We start from the raw sequence: 17,874 nt of genomic DNA, 5'->3' as shown, positions 1-17,874 counted from the left end.
AAGAAGACACCAATCCAATTTATCAAACAATAACGCTGGACAGGTCTGCAGTGTGTCATAAATTTTCAGTGTGACGACCGGTGTTATCAGCTGAAACCTGGCAGCATCAGTGTGGGCTCCCTGTTCTTACTGTCATTGATGTAACTGCTCAGCAAACCTAAAGCAGCAGCAGTACTCACAGAGGTACATCCCACCCGGTGCAGCTGCTGCCAGGGATTGGAACAGGAGAGAAGGGGAGGTGCATCTGGGAAGTAGGGAATCTTTATTACACCGGGCTGCTTCATTGACAATGAGACGTGTAGCCTTCAAGCTGTGAGCTGCGTTCTTCCAGTCTAAACCTCATAGTCCTTGCATAAAGTCACTTTACTGTGCAGGCAGCACTGGGAGCACACACTTCATAGTGGTAGGCTTTGCATGGACTATGTAACCCCTGTCAGCAATTAGTCAACTATTTATTTGGTGTTAAATTACTTCAACTGGATTTGCTCTCATCCCCCTGCAGGACATCACCTGCGCGTGAGGGATAAGCAGTGGTTTATGTTGCTCTGAAGGATCAGGAAATTGGAATTAGGCTGTGCAACAGAGTGGATCACACAAGAGATGCCATAAGGAGGCTGCTGGAGTTGCCAGTATAAGTGATAAATCTGTAAGTCACTTCTGCTTCCTTTTGAATTTAGATTTCTTTTTTGGTCTGTTTATAGTTAACCCCATGGATTCCAGAGAGCACAGTAATTTAATGCATATCTGGCATCCAGAGAGTTAAATCAAGATACAATCAACATCATTCAAACATATGTCCATAGAAACAAGATAAGTCGAGTGATTGCTGATCCTAACTCCAGCTTGTCATTTGCTGATTTTAATAGCATAAGTAGTTGTGTGAGTGATCAGAATCAATGCAGAGATATTCAGTCATTCACACAAAAGTCCTCTCTAACATCCATGCCATTGATCTGTCAGTATTATTTCATGTTAATGCTGTGGATACAATATTATGTGTCAATTATTTCATTAAGTTTAATTAACAGATGACCATACAGTTTGCATTTTTTTTCTTAATCAAATTTTATTTAGCTTGGTGTCTGAACTTGTAGGCTACAATATTTAAATGATGTGCTTTATTTATTACTAGCTGTCAAATGAATAGCAGCTTATATTTGGTATGTTGGTAAAAAGCTGTAAATGTGCAGCACAGATGTATTTCTGCTTTCCAGAAATCTTCATTCCAGATTGCTCTACTAAGGTAGATGGGGCAGATTTGGATGCTCTCTTTTAAGCTGACAGTTACTAAAGGAATGCTATACTCAGCATCACTACTCTGTATCTCCTTGAAATGTAATTGTTTCTGAATTTAAAAGAAAAAAACTCTGATTCATAGTAAGTAAAATCATGGCTTGATTTAATATACAGGTCAGTAAAGTCCCATTCCATTGATCATTGAATATGGCACAAATTTAACCATGTATGGAACTTATTTCTAAACCAGTATAATATGCTGTAATCTAAGTGCATCATATGAAATGTTGTTTATATGTCGATCAATGTGTCATGAAAGCTTGCAACTAAGTGTGGCATCTCTATATATTTTTATTATTTGTTGGTTTTGTTTACCATAAAACTGTATGCTTATTTCTGTTAATATAGTTAATTTTTTCTTTTTATTTCACCAATGAGTTTGATGACTGTTAAATAAGTTTTTATGAAGATAATCTAATGTGCTGTTGCAACTGCATTTATATGAAAAAAGTCCAAGTCATTTTACAGAGAAAAACAAAAAAATCACAACTTTATCATTGTTGGCTCGTATTCCTATGGTAAATTGGTCTTATTTTTCAAATTTGGCTAGGTGTTGCAATTACTGTTCATTGAGAGGTGGTTAATATATAAAGCAAATATTGAACATTACTTGCATGTTATAGAACTATGGTATCGGATGCCAAAAAATTACTTGTTCTATCTGCAGTAAGCCAAGAAATTAATTATGCTGTCTGTTTTTTTTTTTTACTCTATTATTTTATCACAATTTTATGTAGAATATAACTAACATGATTTTAAAAAAAAGTATTTTTTGTCATAGAGCAAAAAATGTAAAATTATTGCTTATTCTTGAATGTTTTGCTTAATTAATGATGAAAGAAGCATGTTATCTAATTAAGGAAGCTATTCCTTCAAATTTTCTAATTACATTTGTCATGCATACAGTGAGATTTAGACCAGCACTCATTTTAAAAAAATGCCCAATACCTGGGACCACTGCCCTGTCCCAAAAGATACTGGTAAAGGGGGAAAAAAAAGGTAGTTGGCAACAAACTACATCACTTTATTGGCAAATATAGGAATCCACAAAAAAACCACAACATTTCAGGGCAATCATGATCACATGCCCCAAAATATTGTGTGTTTTTTTGTGGATTTCCATATGTGTCAATATAGGAAAGTATTTTTATTACGTTTTGTTTCAACTACCTTTTTTTTGGCTTGTACAGTAAAAAATTTTTTATGCATTTACTGTGTAACAATATAGGGCCAGATTAGAAGTGCAACGCAAAATTGAGCTTTCACAAGTACGATATTTGCGCTCCACTCTTTATACCAGTGCACACAATTGTGTGCAGGTGATAGAAGTTGAGCGCAATGCGAACGCAATCTGGCGTTCGCATTGCAGGGAAGATCACACTTTCATAGGCTCCAATGGGAGCCTCGTTCTCATGCTGGTAGTCACTGCAGAGAACCTAGTGCAGCGAAGGGGGTAAGTCGTACAACGATGGGAAGCAAAGTTGTTTATATATATATATATATATATACACAAATATATTTGTGTTCATATGTGTATATACACATATTAACATGTATATAAGCATATGTATATTTTGAGTAATAACACAGTCCCCATAGACCGCAATGTAAAGGCACTTTTTCAGTACCAATTTTTTTCTAAAACCCCACTTCTGCCTACTTTAATCCCATAAAACTGCTTTGTGCTGTTATATTAAAATATTTGTGCATTTTTTTTTTATATTATGAAACATAAACAATACTTTTAAAATTAACCTTTCAGGGGCGCAAATTGCTTGCGCAAGCTCACAGTAGTATTAACCAGCCACTTGTAATGGCTGGTTATTTAACGTGCACCTGTAAACGGGCAAATTTGCACGTTTAAATCAGCGCTCCACTTGTAATCTAGCCCATAATAAGTTCAATATTTCTGTCATAAAAATGGTTGTGCCAAAATAAAAATGTAGTAAATGTTTGTTACATGAAGTTTAACATATTTAAAGAATAAGAAGCTATAATAAAATGTAATGTGCTAGGACATTTTAGAATTGTGCTTCTGTTTTTAACAAAAGTAATCCTCCTGTAATGATTTTATACATATAGTTTAGATCTAGCTTCAGCAATACATTGCTGATCCTGAGTTTAACACAGCCAGTGATGGACAGCTACGCAAACTTGACCCCATTAATTGGCTGTGTAACCATGTTTTAATCTGGACCAGTAGTGCGATGCAGGTCCATAGCTGACAACTATTTGAGTGAGTTAAACACATAGATATGTTAAAAAAATTGTTAAAATAAAATAAAATGTACCAGCAGATTTGTGTATTTTATTGTTGCTTATTTGTGTCCCTAGTTTAGTAATAGTTTTATCGGTTTTTAGTATTGCTTTAGGTATAAACAGTTCTTATCGAACTAAACAAAACAAGTACTTTAAGGTGTAATAAAAAAAACTTGTGTATACTGCTCACAATGCCTCAGTAATATATCCTGAAGAGTTTTGTTGGTCTGTATTATATTTTTGATTTTGTATTAACACATCAAGAGTATTTTTTAACAAATAAATTACCCTTTTGTCTGTTACCAATGGTAATTTCATAGTATGCATAGCGTATATATGTATGTGTGTGTATATTTATTTATTTATTTATTTATTTATTTATTTATATATATATATATATATATATATATATATATATATACACACACACACGTCACTGTATACAATATTAGACAGATATTTGTTTTGTGGGGTTTTTTTTTAACTAATATTTGTTATAATCTAGTAGATCGCAACCATCCTGGGTTTGAGCTCAGACTAGATGGAAATAAACATAATATGTCAGGGAATAGTCTAAAAAACATGATGCCTAAAATTACTATACATTTCTCACATAGACCCTGTTGGAAAACGGCATTTAGGTGCTCCTTTTATATTCTATTTACTGTTAACTTAAGGTACTGTTTGAATGTAAGATCCTATTGCATGAACTTGTGATCAGTCAAGGTCATGCAGAGGGCAGAGTTGCCCGTGGAAGCATAGATGGTTTAAACACGGATGGATTAGTTTTTGACTCACAAGAGGAAAGAAAACCATTTATCTTCCATGGTCTCCTGGACCTAATAAGATACATTTCCAAGAATTTTCTGAAAGCAGAGAAAAATACGTGCATGCTCTCTGTACAGTGCTTGTTAATCATGTTAAAATGTATTTTGAAAACTGAGAAAATTTTAATTTTTTTTTTTAATGCATTGCAACTAAAATGTTTGCATATTGTAGAGTTATTATTTTTACAATTTAATTTCAGATTTAATGAAATCAAATTGGATAATATGCAACTTCAAAAAGCCGCTTCCAATTCATCTTCTTCGAAAATGTTGTGACAAATTTAGGTAATTAACATATTTTCAAAATAATATTTTTAGAAATATTTAACTCCTAGAAAATTATTTTCTTAATAGTGAAGAACATATTTAGGAATACTTTTTTTTTTTTTTTTAAATCTAGATCTATTGTTCCTAACTTTTTTGTGAAACTTTTGACTTGTTTTAGAAATGTGACAAGCCTTTGACTATTTTTATGTGATATAGTAAGATAAAAATGAATATACAGTGACACCACAAAAACATAATTTATGTAAGAACTTACCTGATAAATTAATTTCTTTCATATTGGCAAGAGTCCATGAGCTAGTGACGTATGGGATATACAATCCTACCAGGAGGGGCAAAGTTTCCCAAAGCTCAAAATGCCTATTAATACACCCCTCACCACACCCACAATTCAGTTTAACGAATAGCCAAGCAGTGGGGTGATAAAGAAAGGAGTATAAAGCATCAACAAAAGAAATTTGGAAATAATTGTGCTTTATACAAAAAATCATAACCACCATAAAAAGGGTGGTCTGCATGGACTCTTGCCAATATTAAAGAAATGAATTTATCAAGTAAGTTACATAAATTATGTTTTCTTTCATGTAATTGGCAAGAGTCCATGAGCTAGTGACGTATGGGATAGCAATTCCCAAGATGTGGAACTCCACCCAAGAGTCACTAGAGAGGGAGGGATAACAATAAAAACAGCTATTTTCCGCTGAAAAAAATTAATCCACAACCCAAAAAAATAAGTTTATTCTCATAAATGAAAGAAAAATTTTAAATCAAAAGCAGAAGAATCAAACTGAAACAGCTGCCTGAAGAACTTTTCTACCAAAAACTGCTTCTGAAGAAATAAATACATCAAAACGGTAGAATTTAGTAAATGTATGCAAAGAGGACCAAGTTGCCGCTTTGCAAATCTGATCAACTGAAGCTTCATTCTTAAAGTCCCACAAAGTGGAGACTGATCTAGTAGAATGAGCTTTAATTCTCTGAGGTGGGGCCTGACCCAACTCCAAATAAGCTTGATGAATCAAAAGTTTCAACCAAGTAGCCAAGGAAATAGCAGAAGCCTTCTGACCTTTCCTTGGACCAGAAAATAAAACAAACAAATAGACTGAAAGTCTTCCTGAAACTTTAGTAGCTTCCACATAATATTTCAAAGCTCTTCCCACATCCAAAGAATGTAAGGATCTTTCCAAAGAATTCTTAGGATTAGGACACAAGGAAGGGACAAAAATTTCTCTATTAATGTTGTTAGAATTCACAACCTTAGGCAAAAATTGAAAAAAAAGTCAGCAAAACTGTCTTATCCTGATGAAAAATCAGAAAAGGAGACTCACAACAAGAAAGAGCAGATGGCTCAGAAACTCTTCTAGCAGAAGAGATAGCCAAAAGGAACAACACTTTCCAAGAAAGTAGTTTAATGTCCAAAGAATGCATAAGCTCAAATGGAGGAGCCTGTAAAGCCTTCAGAACCAAATTAAGACTCCAAGGAGGAGAAATTGATTTAATGACAGGCTTAATACGAACTAACGCCTGTACAAAACAGTGAATATCAGGAAGTATAGCAATCTTTCTGTGAAATAAAACAGAAAGAGCAGAGATTTGTCCCTTCAAGGAACTTGCAGACAAACCCTTATCTAAACCATCCTGAAGAAACTGTAAAATTCTAGGAATTCTAAAAGAATGCCAAGAGAATTTATGAGAAGAACACCATGAAATGTAAGTCTTCCAAACTCTCTATAATAAATCTTTCTAGAGACAGATTTACGAGCTTGTAACATAGTATTAATCACTCTGACTTGGTACTAAGCGTTCAATTTCCATACCTTCAAATTTAATGATTTGAGATCCTGATGGAAAAAAACGGACCTTGAGACAGTAGGTCTGGCCTTAATGGAAGTGGCCAAGGCTGGCAACTGGACATCCGAACCAGATCCGCATACCAAAACCTGTGTGGTCATGCTGGAGCCACCAGCAACACAAATGATTGTTCCATGATGATTTTGGAGATCACTCTTGGAAGGAGAACTAGAGGCGGGAAAATGTAAGCAGGATGATAACACCAAGGAAGTGTCAGCGCATCCATTGCTTCCGCCTGAACATCCCTGGACCTGGACAGGTATCTGGGAAGTTTCTTGTTTAGATGAGAGGCCATGAGATCTATCTCTGAAAGACTCCACATCTGAACAATCTGAGAAAACACATCTGGATGGAGAGACCACTCCCCTGAATGTAAAGTCTGATGGCTGAGATAATCCGCCTCCCAATTGTCTACACCTGGGATATGCACCACAGAGATTGGACAGGAGCTGGATTCTGCCCAAGCAAGTTTCCGAGATACTTCTTTCATATCTTGGGGACTGTGAGTCCCACCCTGATGATTGACATATGCCACTGTTGTGATATTGTCTGTCTGAAAACAAATGAACGGTTCTCTCTTCAACAGAGGCCAAAACTGAAGAGCTCTGAGAATTGCACGGAGTTCTAAAATATTTATTGGTAATCTCGCCTCTTGAGATTTCCAAACCTCTTGTGCTTTCAGATCGCCAAACAGCTCCCCAATCTGAAAGACTCGCATCTGTTTTGATCACAGTCCAGGTTGGCCGAACAAAAGAAGCTCCTTGAACTAAATGATGGTGATTTATCCACCACATCAGAGAGTGTCGTACATTGGATTTAAGGATATTAATTGTGATATCTTTGTATAATCCCTGCACCATTGGTTCAGCATACAAAGCTTTAGAGGTCTCATGTGGAAATGAGCAAAGGGGATCGCGTCGGATGCTGCAGTCATGAGACCTAAAACTTCCATGCACATAGCCACTAAAGGGAATGACTGAGACTGAAGGTGCCGGCAGGCTGAAACCAATTTTAAACATCTCTTGTCTGTTAGATTCAGTGTCCATAACTCTGTCTCTATCTGGAAGCCTAAAAAGGTGACCCTTGTCTGAGGAATCAAGAAACTTTTTGGTAAATTGATCCTCCAACCATGTTTCCAAAGAAACAACACTAGTTGATTCATGTGAGATTCTGCAGAATGTAAAGACTGAGCTAGTACCAAGATATCGTCCAAATAAGGAAACACCGCAATACCCTGTTCTCTGATTACAGAGAGTAGGGCACCTAGAACCTTTGAAAAGATTCTTGGAGCTGTTGCTAGGCCAAATGGAAGAGCAACAAATTGGTAATGCTTGTCTAGAAAAGAGAATCTCAGAAACTGATAATGTTCTGGATGAATCGGAATATGAAGGTATGCATCCTGCAAGTCTATTGTGGACATATAATGTCCTTGCTGAACAAAAGGCAGAATAGTCCTTATAGTCACCATCTTGAAAGTTGGTACTCTTACATAACGATTCAAAATTTTCAGATCCAGGACTGGTCTGAATACATTTTCCTTCTTTGGGACAATGAATAGATTTGAATAAAATTCCAAAACTTGTTCCTGAAAAGGAACTGGCATGATTACCCCTGAAGACTCCAGGTCTGAAACACACTTCAGGAAAGCCTGAGCTTTTACTGGATTTGCTGGGATACGTGAGAGACAAAATCTTCTCACAGGAGGTCTTACTCTGAATCTTATTCGATACCCTTGAGAGACAATGCTCTGAATCTATTGATTTTGGACAGAATTTATCCAAATATCCTTGAAACACCTTAATCTGCCCCCTGCTAGCTGAGCTGGAATGAGGGCCGCACCTTCATGCGGACTTAGGGGCTGGCTTTGGTTTCTTAAATGGCTTGGATTTATTCCAATCTGAGGAAGCCTTCCAATTGGAAACAGATTCCTTGGGGGAAGGATTAAGTTTTTGTTCCTTATTTTGACGAAAGGAACGAAAACGGTTAGAAGCCATAGATTTAACCTTAGGTTTTTTATCCTGAGGCAGAAAAATTCCCTTTCTCCCAGTGACAGTTGAAATAATAGAATCCAACTGAGAACCAAATAAATTATTACCTTGGAAAGAGATAGTAATCTAGATGTCATATCAGCATTCCAAGATTTAAGCCACAAAGCTCTTCTAGCTAATATAGCTAAAGACATGGATCTAACATCAATTTTGATAAAATCAAAAATGACATTACAAATAAAATGATTAGCATATTACAGTAAGCGAATAATGCTAGATATGTCAGAATCCAATTCTTGTTGCGCTATAATTCTCCAACCAAAAAGTTGATGCAGCCGCAACATCAGCCAAAGAAATTGCAGGTCTGAGAAGATGACCTGAATATAAATAGGCCTTCCTTAGATAAGATTCAAGCTTCCTATCTAAAGGATCCTTAAAGGAAGTACTATCTTCCATAGGAATAGTGGTACGTTTAGCAAGAGTAGAAATAGCCCCATCAACTTTGGGGATTTTTTTTTCCCAAAACTCTATAGAATTTGCTGGTAAAGGATACAATTTTTTTAAACCTTAAAGAAGGAATAAAAGAAGTACCTGGCTTATTCCATTCCTGAGAAATCATATCAGAAATAGCCTCAGGAATAGGAAAAACCCCTGGAGAAACGACAGGAGGTTTAAAAACAGCATTTAAACGTTTATTAGACTGAACGTCAAGAGGACTGGTTACCTCAGAAGAGGATAAATTATTATGATGTTGGTCATTTGAAATTTCATCAACTGAATGAGAAGTTTTAAAAGACCTTTTACATTTATTAGAAGGTGGAAATGCAGACAAAGCCTTCTGGATAGAATCCGAAACAAATTCTTTAAAATTCATAGGTATATCATGTACATTAGAAGTTGAAGGAACTGCAACTGGCAATGTACTATAACTGATGGACACACTATTTGCATGTAAAAGTTTATCATGACAACTATTACAAATGACATTCGTCAAAATAATTTCCACAATCTTACAACAAATGCACTTAGCTTTGGTAGAACCAATGTCAGGCAGCAATGTTCCAGCAGAAACTTCTGTGGCAGGATCAGATTGAGACATCTTGCAAAATGTAAAAGAAAAAACAACATCTAAAGCAAAATTATCAATTTCCTTATATGACAGTTTCAGGAATGGGAAAAATGCAAATAGCATAGCCCTCTGATAGAGAAAAAGGCAAGAGGCAAACATCAATGGGGTATTGAAATAATGAAAAAGTTTGATGCCAAGTATGACGCACAACGTAACTGAAAACTTTTTTGGCGCCAATAACAACTGTAAATGACACACTTGCGTCACTAATGACGCAACCGTGTGTAAGGCTTCGGCGTCAACTATGACGTTGGAAAATACGAATTTGCATCAGACGTATTTCCTCGCCAAAAAATTCTTGCGCCAAGAATGACGCAATAAAGTTTAGCATTTGACGCACCCGCGGGCCTAATACTGCCCGCAATTTGCAAGAAGTAGTCAATTAAAAGAAAGACTAAACCCCAAGTAAGAATTTTTTTTTTAAAAAAAAGTTTATATTCCCCAAATATGAAACTGACAGTCTGCAGAAGGAAATACATGTATATAAGTACAATACATATAATTAGAACTTTATATATATATATGCATTAAGTGCCAAACCATAGCTGAGGTGTCTTAAGTAATAAAAAACATACTTGCCAAAAGACACCCATCCACATATAGCAGATAGCCAAACCAGTACTGAAACAGTCATCAGTGATTGAGAGTATATCGTCGATCTGGAAAGGGAGGTAGGAGATTCATCTCTACGACTGATAACAGAGAACCTATGAAATAGACCCCCGTTAGGGAAATCATCAAATTCAATAAGTGATACTCCCTTCACGTCCCTCTGACATTCGCTGTACTCTTAGAGGAATCGGGCTTCAACAATGCTGAGAAGCGCATATAAACGTAGAAATCTTAGCACAAACTTACTTCACCACCTCCATAGGAGGCAAAGTTTGTAAAACTGAATTGTGGGTGTGGTGATGGGTGTATTTATAGGCATTTTGAGGTTTGGGAAACTTTTCCCCTCCTGGTAGGATTGTATATCCCATGCGTCACTTACTCATGGACTCCTGCCAATTACATGAAAGAAACATATATGTAGGCATTGTTTTATAATACAGCACTACAAAATATAAAAATAGAGAAATGAAGATCAAATAAAAATAATGAAGTCTAATTATATAGTGTAATACTAATTCTTTAGGGTAATAATCAGTGTTGCGATACCCCAGTGTGTAATAATACCTTTTGAAAAACACAAGTCTAAAGTATTTAGGAGGGGCGATAGAGTGAGATGTCTTCCTCCTAATTTCTACATATGCCTGAATTTTATACTTGGGCATGGCTAACATAAAGTAATTATTTAATACATGATAAAATGTTTAATTATGCATGGTAAAAACAAACAACCAACAACTTGGCAATATATTTTCAATAGTTGTTTTCCCATTATCGTGTGATTTATCCATAAATTGTGGCTTTTCCAGTTGCTACACGATCTCCATACTCCAGATTGAAACCTAAGCATCCCACGTGTGCTACATTACACACTGGCCTCAGCAGAGGAAATATGAGACATGCCTTTGGACTACAATACAATGCTAATTTTGCTAACAAAAGGAATATTTAAATATTTATTTTGTATACAGACCTTTTCTGCAGTGCATTTCATCCTGATAAATATGCATATATACAGAATTTTTTTATGCCTGTTAAACTTCCAGAAACCTGAGAAGCCTTATCTGAAAGACAAGAATCCTCTCTTTGGAGCAAGGATTCGAAAGACCATCTAATTTCATATGGGGAGTGTACAAATGGCAGCTATTGAACTTAGTAGGTTTACAAAAAGAACAAGTATTGTCAGTTATCTTTGGCAAAAATTAAACAATGCAAAAGCTAGCATCCTCTTCCAAACAAATTGCCATATGACCTTCTATCTCCAAGATAATGGAAATATCTCGCTATACAATGCTTAAAATAAAAAACAAAATAAAGTTTATGCCAAATATGCATAGCTAATCCTGTCAGAATTAAGATCCTCATTGGAAATAGGAGACTCTCCACTCTGAAATGATCCTCTAGATTTAACCCTTTTGTTGCTAAGCCCTTTTCACACCACAGTGCTAAGCCAGTTTTGAGCTTTTTTTTGCTACTTACATTTAAAAAAAAATGTCAAATTTCAGTGAGTTACCCATACAAATCATAGATTGTTTTTTCAGCAGACATAGAAGATTCAGACTATACCATTATTTTATTTTATATTTTATGGCATGTGATATAGCTATGACAAAAACTGGAAAAAAAAATGTATATTTGAGTAAATAAAATTGAAAATGGCCAGATGACCACTGTTGTTGCTTTGATCACCTTACTAAATTTCATCAAGGGTAGCCAAATGTGAAATAAGGGCCCATATAGGGTTTTGTGCACTATAGAAATAAAACTACTTTTTTTTCCCTTGCAAGTTATTCTCTGTTACCATTGTGATATATATATATATATATATATTTTTTTTAAGTAAGGGTCACGCACATTTGTGGTGATATCACTGGCAGTCGCATGTAGCTGTGGGAGTGCCTCCCACTATGCTATCAATGATCGGCTCTGCAGTGCAGGCGAATCGCAAATCCGGTGCTGTGATCAGTGATCCCCCCTCATTACAAGAATGGGTCATTATGTGCTCACAGGCTGCAGTTTGCATGACGACCTGTACTCGTACTTTGCAGACAAGCGGTTAGTCTGGAAAACCACATTTTTGCCAAACAGATTAAGGAGTAAACACTTTGAGATTATAATATCAAATGCTTAATTACACATGTACACTTTGTAATTTACTTTATTTTGTCCCCTTTCCCATTAACATAAGTGTGAAAGTTGTAGATTTTCCTGAAAAAACAAAGACTACATGTAAACTTTTCAATAAGTTTTTATCTTATTGTTAATGATAAAGCCAAACCATGAAGATTTTACTAACATGACAATGGCAAGCCATGTCTTCTCCACACTCAGCACAGATTGGCTCCTCCAAATAAGGAAAACGGTGGGTAGAATTTGACAGTTGAAAAAAAAATTGCATCAAACATGGTATTAATTTGGGCTGTACTACTATGATAATCTATTGAAAAAATGCTGGGAAAAGTAATTACAAACTATTTACCATCTGTTAAAGATAAAGAAACAGCTGTTGAAACTGTGCCTCTTTCAGACACAAACACGGAATGAAATTATATGATGTGTGTAAAAATGACAGTTTATCGATATGTCAGTTTAAAATAGTACATTGGGAAGAGTTCCAATGAGCTCCAAAACATAACATTAAATCGCCTGCTTCAAAAATGAGCCATCTCGTAATCTAATGAGAGATATATATATATATATATATATATATATATATATATATATATAGTTTCAAATTATGACCTCTTGTTCCAGTATTGATTGTTCTGCAAAATGTTTCTAAACTTATTAAATATAATTCCTAAAAACTCCTATTTATACACTTTAAAATGGGAAGTATTTCCTTGTAGCATGTTAATCGTTAGATAATGCAGCTCACTTTTTATATGTTAGTAATTTCTTCATATTTCATGTGATTGGGTCCCATAACTATATTTTGAGCGAGATTTGATCTCCAGAATCTGTAGAGCCAAACGTCCAAGCTTTATGCTTTATGCTGGCTTTTCCTGTTGCTGTATACTGGAGTTTGACTCTACTATTAAATCATAAGAAATAACTCTGCAGTCTATTCCACAATTCTTATATTGTTTACTTTCAATAAATAACTCTTACTTCTATATTTCACCTTAGGGTGTTTTCATCTTATAAGTATAACACTAAACATTTCATTGTTCTCATTTCTTTGACCATTCTTTTACGTTGAATTTACCCCTCCAGGAACATGAACAATTTTACAGAACTTTGTGCCCTTAGTTAAGAAGCATATTCCCATAAAGCCTGCTTGCTATGTCAATAAATATAATAATTTATACCATCACCATCAGTAAGCTCTGAGGCACTCCACCTGTAACAGTCTCCTCTTATGTTGCTACTATAATCAAAGTATAACTTTAAGTTATCAAATATTATGTACATACAATGTACAATGTACATACAATTAACTACACATTGAGTCCTGACTCATGCTGGATCCAGGTTATGGATCAGTTTAATGGGTCAATTTTAAATGCTGATAGTCATCAACATTTTCTGTCTCAAGTCTAAAGATTTTTCCTTCAGTAATATAGCCATCTTTTATCTTTACGGGTCTATCTGGCTTTGCATCTCACTTTGCCTGATTTTTATTATGTTTCCAAAATGCCAGCAGTTTGTGGATTGGTTTTGTTTCTGGTTTATTTATTTGATTCGATAAGAAAAAGAGACATGAAGAGTACAGAGAAACACAGCACTAACACAGGGATTGGGTTGCCAGCTGTTCTCCAGAAAAATACTGGACATCCTGTGACCTGCAGATCTGTGGCAGGGGAAGAATGGTAGGTGGGAATCACACAATGGCCCATCTTCAAAGCTCTACCTTATGCCCCACCCTTGGCCGCACCATATATATTTTTCATAATCGATTAAGTGATTTTTTTTTTCTTCCCCTTAGCTGTTAGTGACAAACAAATCAATAATTTTACCTATATAAATGCCATTAACACACATAGAAATTATTTTACCCCACTGATTGCCAGTAGCACCCATAGAACAATGTTTTTAAGCCAACCATGGTTGACAGTAAAACATAGAGCACATACTTTAGTTGCTACACATAAAACAGACAGGCAGAGCAGTACCTATGACTGACAGTAACATTTAAGACAGTGATTTGTTGTTTTTTTTTTAACCCTTTACTTACATATTTGTAAGGATTTACAATCTTTAGAGTTGGGGAACATTTCCAGAGCAGAAGGAATCATGTTTTCTTACAGGATAACCTTGTATGTGGTTTCATCATGCGTCCATCACAAAGATAAATCTACCCGATTCCAGCCTTGTGGAAGCACTCCAAGATCATCACAGATCCTCCACCAAATTTCACAGTGGGTGTTAGACACTGACTTTTAGGACTCTCCAGGTCTCCTTCTAACTGTTAGATGGCCAGGTGTTAGACAAAGCTGGAAATTGGACTCATTAGAGAAGATAACCTAGAATTGGGCAGATTTTTATATTTGTGAAGGACACATGAATCAAGCCACGTACAAGATAATCCTGGAAGAAAACTTGATTCCTTCTGCTCTAGCAATCCCCAACTCTGAGGATTGTTTTTTCCAGCAGGACAATGCTCCATGCCACATAGCAAATCAATCGAGGTGTAGATGCAGGACCCCAGATCAAGACCCTGTCATGGCCAGACTAATCTCCACACTTAAACACAAATGAAATACCTCTGAAACGTGATCAAGAGCTTGGCTTTCTTGCACCAGGAGTAGCATAATCACCCAGCAGCAATGTGATAGATTGGTGGAGAGTATGCCAAGATGCATGAAAGTGGTAGAATAACCCTTATTTTCAATCCCTAAATATTGATTTCTGAACTCTTGCTAAGTTATAACATTAGTATTGCGTTGTTTCAAAATTATGAACTTCTTTGCATTATTCAATGTCTGAAAACACTGCATATTTTATTTATTTTGACCAGTTCATTTTTTTGCAAATAAATGCTCTAAATGACAATATTATTATTTGGGAGAAATGTTGTCAGTAGTTTATAGAAGAAAACAAAAATGTTCATTTTACTCAAACACATACCTATAAATAGTAAAACCAGAGAAACTTTCAGTGGTCTCTTAATTATTATTATTTTTGGTATATTTCATGTCACCAAAGGGGATTGTATAAGAAAAAAAAGTAAATTTTTTCACAAACTTTGGGTTTCTCAATGAATTTATTTACATACCGCTTGGGCAGTCATAACACAAATGGTTATAAAAGCATAGCTTTTTGGTAATTAGAAGACCACTAATTGCGGCTGCGTACCACACTTCTGAAATTCTGTGAAGGAGTTACTTATTTAGCTGACAATGGTATTCTAATGTAAGGATTACCCTTTCACTTGATCTCTCCCAAACAGCTCACTCCCCACAATCCTCGCCACCATATTAGGTACTAACAGAAAGTCTGGATGTATGCAGTTTAGGGCTTTTTTCTGCAATGTAGTGATCCTTACTCAGGCCTCCCACCTCCCTGATCCCTCCCAAACCACTCTCTAACCCTCCGCCTCCCAGTAGTGGTGGCCATCTTAGGCACTGGCAGCTTTTTATATATTTATGATCCCCACAATCTTTTACAGGACCAACCTACTGTGCCATATGCTAGTCCTGCTATTTGCTAAGAGGTGGGAATGTCACCTCATTAAAAATATTTTAGCTTTGCCATAGACGACCAGAGCTACTTAGTTTAGCAAGCGGCAAAGAAAAAGGTAATTTTAACATACAGTTTTTAAAACTGATGACTTAAAGGGATACTAAACCCAAATTTCATAATTCAGATAGATCATGCAGTTTTAAGCAACTTTCTAATTTACTCCTATTATTATATTATTATATTTGTCTTCATTCTCTTGTTATCTTTATTTGAAAAAGTGGGAATTTAAGCCAAGGAGCCAGCCCATTTTTCGTTCAGCACCCTGGATAGCCCTTGCTGATTGGTGGGTACATTTAGCCACCAGTTAGCAAGTGCTACCCAGGTGCTAATTCAAAATTGGACTGGCTTCTTGGCTTAGATTCCTGCTTTTTCAAATAAAGATAGCATGAGTGACAAATTAGTGATAGGAGTAAATTAGAAAGTTGCTTAAAATTCCATGCTCTCTGAATAATTTGGGTTTGGTATCCCTTTAAGGTCACATTTATTTTTAGCACTGGTAAAACCTAGCATTTTTGAAATGCTAGGATATACCTCACTTTAAGGTTTCTAAAATTGATCTGTGGTCCCCATGTGTTAGGAAGTTGGCCATGACTGTTTTAGAGACTATGCAAGACCCCCAGAAAACTAATCTACACCCATAAAGTGCCCCTGTTCTGCTCAATAGCAGAGGTATGGAAACTAATTTTACAATTAGGAAAACAAAATGCTTTGAATTTCATATTAAATATGTGCAATATAGTTTTATTAGAATTTCTACTGTGTGCTTTAGAGGGACGTGAAACCTATTCAGATAAATCATTTAATTTGAAACAATATACTTCTGTTATCAAATTTGCTTCATTCTTTTGGCATTTGGGGCTCTCATATCTCTTTTAAATAGTTTTGTTTTTCATGGTAAAAATTGCCTTTCGAGGATTATAACAGGCGCTTCATAGGCAAGATTTCTTAGATCTCACAAGGCCAGAGACCTTTAGATAACTGGGCTATAATTGAACATTTGAAAACAAGATTTTCAATGAGAATATACACTATCATAATGTAAGCTTTACAGTTTTTATATTTTTTAAAGCACAATGTATAAGCACCACAGCAGCAAAAAATTGCCACCCGTTTATTTTTTGTTTTGATATTTTTAATGTTTTGTTTGTTGTATCATACCATATTCTATATTATGCTCCCAGTGTAGGTGTGAAGTGAGTTATTCACATCATCAGGCCTGGATTGAACGTCGGGCATGCCGGGCAAATGTCTGGTGGGCCAGTTGTCATAGCCATGCCCTGCACAGGCACTGCCACACCGCTTTTACTTTTAAAAGTGGCCTTACTTAGTGGCAGGGTTGGCCTTTGCCCTACTGGCCCCTCTGTGCCTCCCTCCACTTTATATATTTGCTGCACTGTTACCGCACTTTGGCTTCTGCTTATGGGGAGAAGGTGGGGTCACAGGACTGCAAACAGGCATGCTTTTTAGATGGAACGAGTAGGGTATCATCCTGACCCTGCACACAGAGCCAGCACTTGCATAAGCCTGAACAGGCATTTGCCTTAGGGTGCCCCAGCAAGGGGGCACAGAGCTATGGCAGCAATATTGTGAATATTTACACTTTACTGCTTTGGGGCACCTAAACGTTTTGGCTTCAGCTAGGAAATAATGTAGTGCGCTCGCAACCCCCCTCCCCCTTGTAACAGCATAAGGAACATGACCAGAGAGCAAGAGGGAGGAGCCAGCCAGCAGAAATGCAGGACAGTCGGAGGAGGAGAGTGCAGGAAGACAGATCAACAGCAATAGTGCAACAGGCAGAAAATTTGAAGTTAGCAGGTAACAGTAAGTTTGCCTCTGGTGTATCAGCACATTATGGCACAGATTGTTGGGCAGCTTGTCTCCTCATTAGATCAATTATGATGAAGGCATATTAAGAATGACCACTCAGGAGTTGAGCAAAGTAATA

At 36.1% G+C, this 17,874-nt stretch overlaps 1 protein-coding gene across 1 annotated transcript in view; it reads left to right on the top strand.

The window, feature by feature from the left end:
* Positions 1 to 309: 309 nt before the first annotated feature.
* Positions 310 to 17,874, top strand: part of CALCR (calcitonin receptor) — a 1,065,293-nt gene continuing 1,047,728 nt past the window's right edge. Inside the window, exons 1-2 of the mRNA XM_053714051.1 lie at positions 310 to 646; positions 4,583 to 4,667. The gene's annotated coding sequence lies outside the window, so the exon portion shown is untranslated. The remainder of the gene's footprint in view (positions 647 to 4,582; positions 4,668 to 17,874) is intronic.

The sequence above is a fragment of the Bombina bombina genome, chromosome 5 (genome assembly GCF_027579735.1).
Source record: "Bombina bombina isolate aBomBom1 chromosome 5, aBomBom1.pri, whole genome shotgun sequence".
Lineage (NCBI taxonomy): Eukaryota > Metazoa > Chordata > Amphibia > Anura > Bombinatoridae > Bombina > Bombina bombina.
Note: the sequence above shows the minus strand (reverse complement) of the source record. Positions and strands in the feature narration are given on the sequence as shown.